We start from the raw sequence: 9,623 nt of genomic DNA on the forward strand, positions 1-9,623 counted from the left end.
GTGCAGGAGAATCCGTATAGGTGTTCGAGTGTTCGAACCGTAATGCGTGAGAAATGGTAAGTAAACACCGTATTTTCATATCTGCCACTGTGCAGGAGAATCCGTATAGGTGTTCGAGTGTTCGAACCATAAAGCATTAGAAATGATAAGTAAACGCCGTATTTACATATCTGCCACAGTGTAGGGGAATCCGTATAGGTGTTCGAGTGTTCGAACCGTAATGCATGAGAAGTGGTGAGTAAACGCCGTATTTACATATCTGCCACTGTGCAGGAGAATCCGTATAGGTGTTCGAGTGTTCGATCCGTAATGCATGAGAAATGGTAAGTAAACGCCGTAGTTACATATCTACCACGGTGCCGTGGAATCTGTATAGGTGTTCGAGTGTTCGAACCGTAATGCGTGAGAAATGGTAAGTAAACGCCGTGTTTACATATCTGCCACTGTGCAGGAGAATATGTATAGGTGTTCGGGTGTTCGAACCCTAATGCATGAGAAATGGTAAGTAAACGCGGTATTTACATATCTGCTATTGTGCAGGAGAATCCGTATAGGTGTTCGAGTGTTCGAACCGTAAAGCGTGAGAAATTGTAAGTAAACGCCGAATTTACATGTCTGCCACTTTACAGGAGAATCCGTACAGGTGTTCGAGCGTTCGAACCCTAATGCATGAGAAATGGTAAGTTAACGCCATATTTACACATCTGCCATTCTGCAGGAGAATCCGTATAGGTGTTCGAGTGTTCGAATCGTAATGCATGAGAAATGGTAAGTAAACGCCGTATTTACATATCTGCCGCTGTGCAGGAGAATCCGTATAGGTGTTCAAGTGTTCGAACCGTAATGCATGACAAAGGATAAGTAAACGCCGTATTTACATATCTGCCACTGTACAGGAGAATCCGTATTGGTGTTCGAGTGTTCGAACCCTAATGCATGAGAATTGGTACGTAAACGCCGTATTTTCATATCTGCCACTGTGCAGGAGAATCCATATAGGTGTTCGAGTGTTCGAACCGTAATCGGTCAGAAATGGTAAGTAAACGCCGTATTTACATGTCTGCCACTGTGCTGGAGAATCCGTATAGGTGTTCGAGTATTCAAACCGTAATACAGGAGAAATGGTAAGTAAACACCGTATTTACATATCTGCCACTGTGCAGGAGAATCCGTATAGGTGTTCGAGTGTTCGAACCGTAGTGCATGAGAAATGATAAGTAAACGCCGTATTTACATATCTGCCACAGTGCTGGGGAATCCGTATAGGTTTTCGAGTGTTCGAACCGTAATGCATGAGAAGTGGTGAGTAAACGCCGTATTTACATATCTGCCACTGTGCAGGAGAATCCGTATTGGTGTTCGAGTGTTCGATCCGTAATGCATGAGAAATGGTAAGTAAACGCCGTAGTTACATATCTGCCACGGTGCCGGGGAATCTGTATAGGTGTTTGAGTGTTCGAACCGTAATGCGTGAGAAATGATAAGTAAACGCCGTGTTTACATATCTGCCACTGTGCAGGAGAATATGTATAGGTGTTCGGGTGTTCGAACCCTAATGCATGAGAAATGGTAAGTAAACGCGGTATTTACATATCTGCTATTGTGCAGGAGAATCCGTATAGGTGTTCGAATGTTCGAACCGTAAAGCGTGAGAAATTGTAAGTAAACGCCGTATTTACATGTCTGCCACTTTGCAGGAGAATGCATTTAGGTGTTCGAATGTTCGAACCCTAATGCATGAGAAATGGTAAGTAAACGCCATATTTACACATCTGCCATTCCGCCGGAGAATCCGTATAGGTGTTCGAGTGTTCGAATCGTAATGCATGAGAAATGGTAAGTAAACGCCGTATTTACATATCTGCCACTATGCAGGAGAATCCGTATAGGTGTTCAAGTGTTCGAACCGTAATGCATGACGAAGGATAAGTAAACGCCGTATTTACATATCTGCCACTGTACAGGAGAATCCGTATAGGTGTTCGAGTGTTCGAACCCTAATGCATGAGAATTGGTAAGTTAATGCCGTATTTTCATATCTGCCACTGTGCAGGAGAATCCATATAGGTGTTCGAGTGTTCGAACCGTAATGGGTCAGAAATGGTAAGTAAACGCCGTATTTACATGTCTGCCACTGTGCTGGAGAATCCGTATAGGTGTTCGAGTATTCAAACCGTAATGCACGAGAAATGGTAAGTAAACACCGTATTTACATATCTGCCACTGTGCAGGAGAATCCGTATAGGTGTTCGAGTGTTCGAACCGTAGTGCATGAGAAATGATAAGTAAACGCCGTATTTACATATCGGCCACAGTGCTGGGGAATCCGTATAGGTGTTCGAGTGTTCGAACCGTAATGCATGAGAAGTGGTGAGTAAACGCCGTATTTACATATCTGCCACTGTGCAGGAGAATCCGTATAGGTTTTCGAGTGTTCGATCCGTAATGCATGAGAAATGGTAAGTAAACGCCGTAGTTACATATCTGCCACGGTGCCGGGGAATCCGTATAGGTGTTCGAGTGTTCGAGCCGTAATGCGTGAGAAATGGTAAGTAAACGCCGTGTTTACATATCTGCCACCGTGCAGGAGAATCTGTATAGGTGTTCGAGTGTTCGAACCCTAATGCATGAGAAATGGTAAGTAAACGCGGTATTTACATATCTGCTATTGTGCTGGAGAATCCGTATAAGTGTTCGAGTGTTCGAACCGTAATGCGTGAAAAATTGTAAGTAAACGCCGTATTTATAAATATGCCACTGTGCAGGAGAATCCGTATAGGTCTTCGACTGTTCGAACCGCAATGCCTGAGAAATGGTAAGTAAATGCCGTATTTACATATCTGCCACTGTGCAGGAGAGTCCGTATAGGTGTTCGAGTGTTCGAACCATAAAGCGTGAGAAATTGTAAGTAAACGCCGTATTTACAAATCTACCACTTCGCAGGAGAATCCGTATAGGTGTTCGAGTGTTCGAGCCGTAATACGTGAGAAATGGTAAGTAAACGCTGTATTTACATATCTGCCACTGTGCAGGAGAATCCGTATAGGTGTTCGAGTGTTCGAACCGTAATGCCTGAGAAATGGAAAGCAAACGCCGTATTGACATATCTGCCACTGTGCCGGATAATCCGTATAGGTGTTCGAGTGTTCGAGCCGTAATGCGTGAGAAATGGTATGTAAACGCCGTGTTTACATATCTGCCACTCTGCTGGAGAATCCGTATAGGTGTTCGAGTGTTCGAACCCTAATGCATGAGAAATGGTAAGTAAACGCCATATTTACACATCTGCCATTGTGCAGGAGAATACGTATAGGTGCTCGAGTGTTCGAGCCGTAATGCAAGAGAAACGGTAAGTAAACGCCGTATTTACATATTTGCCATTGTGTAGGAGAATCCGTATAGGTGTTCGAGTGTTCGAACCGTAATGCATGAGAAATGGTAAGTAAACGCCGTATTTACATATCTGCCACTGTGCAGGAGAATCCGTATAGGTGTTCGAGTGTTCGAACCGTAATGCATGAAAAACGGTAAGTAAATGCCGTATTTACATATCTGCCGCAGTGCAGAAGAATCCGTATAGGTGTTCGAGTGTTCGAACCGTAATGCATGAGAAATGGTAAGTAAACGCCGTATTTACATATCTGCCACTATGCAGGATAATCCGTATAGGTTTTCAAGTGTTCGAACCTTAATGCATGACAAACGGTAAGTAAACGCCGTATTTACATATCTCCCACGGTGCCGGAGAATCCGTATAGGTGTTCGAGTGTTCGAGTCGTAATGCGTGAGAAATGGTAAGTAAACACCGTGTTTACATATCTGCCACTGTGCAGGAGAATCCGTATAGGTGTTTGAGTGTTCGAACCGTAACGCGTGAGAAATGGTAAGTAAACGCCGTATTTACATATCGGCCACTGTGCAGGAGAATCCGTATAGGTGTTCGAGTGTTCGAACCGTAATGCATGAGAAATGGAAAGTAAACGTCGTATTGACATATCTGCCACTGTGCCGAATAATCCGTATTGGTGTTCGAGTGTTCGATCCGTAATGTGTGAGAAATGGTAAGTAAACGCCGTATTTACATATCCGCCACTGTGCTGGAGAATCCGTATAGGTGTTCGAGTGTTCGAACCGGAATGCGTTTGAAATTGTAAGTAAACGCCGTATTCACATATCTGCCACTGTGTAGGAGAATCCGTATAGGTGTTCGAGTGTTCGAGCCGTAATGCCTGAGAAATGGTAAGTAAACGCCGTATTTACATATTTGCCACTGTGTAGGAGAATCCGTATAGGTGTTCAAGTGTTCGAACCGTAATGCATGAGAAATGGTAAGTAAACGCCGTATTTACATATCTGCCACTGTGTAGGAGAATCCGTATAGGTGTTCGAGTGTTCGAACCCTAATGCATGAGAAATGGTAAGTAAACGCCATATTTACACATCTGCCATTGTGCAGGAGAATACGTATAGGTGCTCGAGTGTTCGAGCCGTAATGCATGAGAAACGGTAAGTAAACGCCGTATTTACATATTTGCCATTGTGTAGGAGAATCCCTATAGGTGTTCGAGTGTTCGAACCGTAATGCATGAGAAATGGTAAGTAAACGCCGTATTTACATATCTGCCACTGTGCAGGAGAATCCGTATAGGTGTTCGAGTGTTCGAACCGTAATGCATGAAAAACGGTAAGTAAATGCCGTATTTACATATCTGCCGCAGTGCAGAAGAATCCGTATAGGTGTTCGAGTGTTCGAACCGTAATGCATGAGAAATGGTAAGTAAACGCCGTATTTACATATCTGCCACTATGCAGGATAATCCGTATAGGTTTTCAAGTGTTCGAACCTTAATGCATGACAAACGGTAAGTAAACGCCGTATTTACATATCTCCCACGGTGCCGGAGAATCCGTATAGGTGTTCGAGTGTTCGAGCCGTAATGCGTGAGAAATGGTAAGTAAACACCGTGTTTACATATCTGCCACTGTGCAGGAGAATCCGTATAGGTGTTTGAGTGTTCGAACCGTAACGCGTGAGAAATGGTAAGTAAACGCCGTATTTACATATCGGCCACTGTGTAGGAGAATCCGTATAGGTGTTCGAGTGCTCGAACCATAATGCGTGAGAAATTGTAAGTAAACGTCTTATTCACATATCTGCCACTTTGCAGGAGAATCTGTCTCGGTCTTCGAGTGTTCGAACCGTAATGCCTGAGAAATGGTAAGTAAACGCCGTATTTACATATCTGCCACTGTGCAGGAGAATCCGTGTAGGTGTTCGAATGTTCGAACCGTAATGCGTGGAAAATTGTAAGTAAACGCCGTATTTACATATCTGCCACTTTGCAGGAGAATCCGTATAGGTGTTCGAGTGTTCGAACCGTAATGCGTGAGAAATGGAAAGTAAACGCCGTATTTACAGATCTACCACTGTGCCGGAGAATCCGTATAGGTGTTCGAGTGTTGGAGCCATAATGCGTGAGAAATGGTAAGTAAACGCCGTATTTACATATCTGCCACTGTGCCGGAGAATCCGTATTGGTATTCGAGTGTTGGAACCGTAGTGCATGAGGAATGGTATGTAAACGCCATATTTATAGATCTGCCATTGTGCAGGAGAATCCGTATAGGTGTTCGAGTGTTCGAACCGTAATGCGTGGAAAATTGTAAGTAAACGCCGTATTTACGTATGTGCCACTGTGCAGGAGAATCCGTATCGGTGTTCGAGTGTTCGAACCGTAATGCGTGAGAAATTGTAAGTAAACGCCGTATTTACATATCTGCCACTGTGTAGGAGAATCCGTATAGGACTTCGAGTGTTCGAACAGTAATGCCTGAGAAATGGTAAGTAAACGCCGTATTTACATATCTGCCGCTGTGCGGGAGAATCCGTATAGGTGTTCGAGTGTTCGAACCGTAATGCGTGGGAAATTGTAAGTAAACGCCTTATTTACATATCTGCCACTTTGCAGACGAATCCGTATAGGTGTTCGAGTGTTCGAGCCGTAATGCGTGAGAAAAGGTAAGTAAACGCCGTATTTACATATCAGCCACTGTGCCGGAGAATCCGTAGAGGTGTTCGAGTGTTCGAACCGGAATGCGTTTGAAATTGTAAGTAAACGCCGTATTCACATATCTGCCACTGTGTAGGAGAATCCGTATAGGTGTTCGAGTGTTCGAGCCGTAATGCCTGAGAAATGGTAAGTAAACGCCGTATTTACATATTTGCCACTGTGTAGGAGAATCCGTATAGGTGTTCAAGTGTTCGAACCGTAATGCATGAGAAATGGTAAGTAAACGCCGTATTTACATATCTGCCACTGTGTAGGAGAATCCGTATAGGTGTTCGAGTGTTCGAACCGTAATGCATGAGAAGTGGTGAGTAAACGCCGTATTTACATATCTGCCACTGTGCAGGAGAATCTGTATAGGTGTTCGAGTGTTCGATCCGTAATGCATGAGAAATGGTAAGTAAACGCCGTAATTACATATCTGCTACGGTGCCGGAGAATCCGTATAGGTGTTCGATTGTTCGAGCCGTAATGCGTGGGAAATGGTAAGTAAACGCCGTGTTTACATATCTGCCACTGTGCAGGAGAATCTGTATAGGTGTTCGAGTGTTCGAACCCTAATGCATGAGAAATGGTAAGTAAACGCAGTATTTACATATCTGCTATTGTGCAGGAGAATCCGTATAAGTGTTCGAGTGTTCGAACCGTAATGCGTGAAAAATTGTAAGTAAACGCCGTATTTACAAATATGCCACTGTGCAGGAGAATCCGTATAGGTCTTCGACTGTTCGAACCGCAATACCTGAGAAATGGTAAGTAAATGCCGTATTTACATATCTGCCACTGTGCAGGAGAATCCGTATAGGTGTTCGAGTGTTCGAACCATAAAGCGTGAGAAATTGTAAGTAAACGCCGTATTTACGAATCTACCTCTTCGCAGGAGAATCCGTATAGGTGTTCGAGTGTTCGAGCCGTAATACGTGAGAAATGGTAAGTAAACGCCGTATTTACATATCTGCCACTGTGTAGGAGAATCCGTATAGGTGTTCGAGTGTTCGAACCGTAATGCATGAGAAATGGAAAGTAAACGTCGTATTGACATATCTGCCACTGTGCCGAATAATCCGTATAGGTGTTCGAGTGTTCGATCCGTAATGTGTGAGAAATGGTAAGTAAACGCCGTATTTACATATCCGCCACTGTGCTGGAGAATCCGTATAGGTGTTCGAGTGTTCGAACCGGAATGCGTTTGAAATTGTAAGTAAACGCCGTATTCACATATCTGCCACTGTGTAGGAGAATCCGTATAGGTGTTCGAGTGTTCGAGCCGTAATGCCTGAGAAATGGTAAGTAAACGCCGTATTTACATATTTGCCACTGTGTAGGAGAATCCGTATAGGTGTTCAAGTGTTCGAACCGTAATGCATGAGAAATGGTAAGTAAACGCCGTATTTACATATCTGCCACTGTGTAGGAGAATCCGTATAGGTGTTCGAGTGTTCGAACCCTAATGCATGAGAAATGGTAAGTAAACGCCATATTTACACATCTGCCATTGTGCAGGAGAATACGTATAGGTGCTCGAGTGTTCGAGCCGTAATGCAAGAGAAACGGTAAGTAAACGCCGTATTTACATATTTGCCATTGTGTAGGAGAATCCGTATAGGTGTTCGAGTGTTCGAACCGTAATGCATGAGAAATGGTAAGTAAACGCCGTATTTACATATCTGCCACTGTGCAGGAGAATCCGTATAGGTGTTCGAGTGTTCGAACCGTAATGCATGAAAAACGGTAAGTAAATGCCGTATTTACATATCTGCCGCAGTGCAGAAGAATCCGTATAGGTGTTCGAGTGTTCGAACCGTAATGCATGAGAAATGGTAAGTAAACGCCGTATTTACATATCTGCCACTATGCAGGATAATCCGTATAGGTTTTCAAGTGTTCGAACCTTAATGCATGACAAACGGTAAGTAAACGCCGTATTTACATATCTCCCACGGTGCCGGAGAATCCGTATAGGTGTTCGAGTGTTCGAGTCGTAATGCGTGAGAAATGGTAAGTAAACACCGTGTTTACATATCTGCCACTGTGCAGGAGAATCCGTATAGGTGTTTGAGTGTTCGAACCGTAACGCGTGAGAAATGGTAAGTAAACGCCGTATTTACATATCGGCCACTGTGCAGGAGAATCCGTATAGGTGTTCGAGTGTTCGAACCGTAATGCATGAGAAATGGAAAGTAAACGTCGTATTGACATATCTGCCACTGTGCCGAATAATCCGTATTGGTGTTCGAGTGTTCGATCCGTAATGTGTGAGAAATGGTAAGTAAACGCCGTATTTACATATCCGCCACTGTGCTGGAGAATCCGTATAGGTGTTCGAGTGTTCGAACCGGAATGCGTTTGAAATTGTAAGTAAACGCCGTATTCACATATCTGCCACTGTGTAGGAGAATCCGTATAGGTGTTCGAGTGTTCGAGCCGTAATGCCTGAGAAATGGTAAGTAAACGCCGTATTTACATATTTGCCACTGTGTAGGAGAATCCGTATAGGTGTTCAAGTGTTCGAACCGTAATGCATGAGAAATGGTAAGTAAACGCCGTATTTACATATCTGCCACTGTGTAGGAGAATCCGTATAGGTGTTCGAGTGTTCGAACCCTAATGCATGAGAAATGGTAAGTAAACGCCATATTTACACATCTGCCATTGTGCAGGAGAATACGTATAGGTGCTCGAGTGTTCGAGCCGTAATGCATGAGAAACGGTAAGTAAACGCCGTATTTACATATTTGCCATTGTGTAGGAGAATCCGTATAGGTGTTCGAGTGTTCGAACCGTAATGCATGAGAAATGGTAAGTAAACGCCGTATTTACATATCTGCCACTGTGCAGGAGAATCCGTATAGGTGTTCGAGTGTTCGAACCGTAATGCATGAAAAACGGTAAGTAAATGCCGTATTTACATATCTGCCGCAGTGCAGAAGAATCCGTATAGGTGTTCGAGTGTTCGAACCGTAATGCATGAGAAATGGTAAGTAAACGCCGTATTTACATATCTGCCACTATGCAGGATAATCCGTATAGGTTTTCAAGTGTTCGAACCTTAATGCATGACAAACGGTAAGTAAACGCCGTATTTACATATCTCCCACGGTGCCGGAGAATCCGTATAGGTGTTCGAGTGTTCGAGCCGTAATGCGTGAGAAATGGTAAGTAAACACCGTGTTTACATATCTGCCACTGTGCAGGAGAATCCGTATAGGTGTTTGAGTGTTCGAACCGTAACGCGTGAGAAATGGTAAGTAAACGCCGTATTTACATATCGGCCACTGTGTAGGAGAATCCGTATAGGTGTTCGAGTGCTCGAACCATAATGCGTGAGAAATTGTAAGTAAACGTCTTATTCACATATCTGCCACTTTGCAGGAGAATCTGTCTCGGTCTTCGAGTGTTCGAACCGTAATGCCTGAGAAATGGTAAGTAAACGCCGTATTTACATATCTGCCACTGTGCAGGAGAATCCGTGTAGGTGTTCGAATGTTCGAACCGTAATGCGTGGAAAATTGTAAGTAAACGCCGTATTTACATATCTGCCACTTTGCAGGAGAA

The sequence above is a fragment of the Camellia sinensis genome, unplaced genomic scaffold (genome assembly GCF_055761805.1).
Source record: "Camellia sinensis isolate YWXY unplaced genomic scaffold, ASM5576180v1 Unanchor13, whole genome shotgun sequence".
In the NCBI taxonomy this organism is placed as follows: Eukaryota; Viridiplantae; Streptophyta; class Magnoliopsida; order Ericales; family Theaceae; genus Camellia; species Camellia sinensis.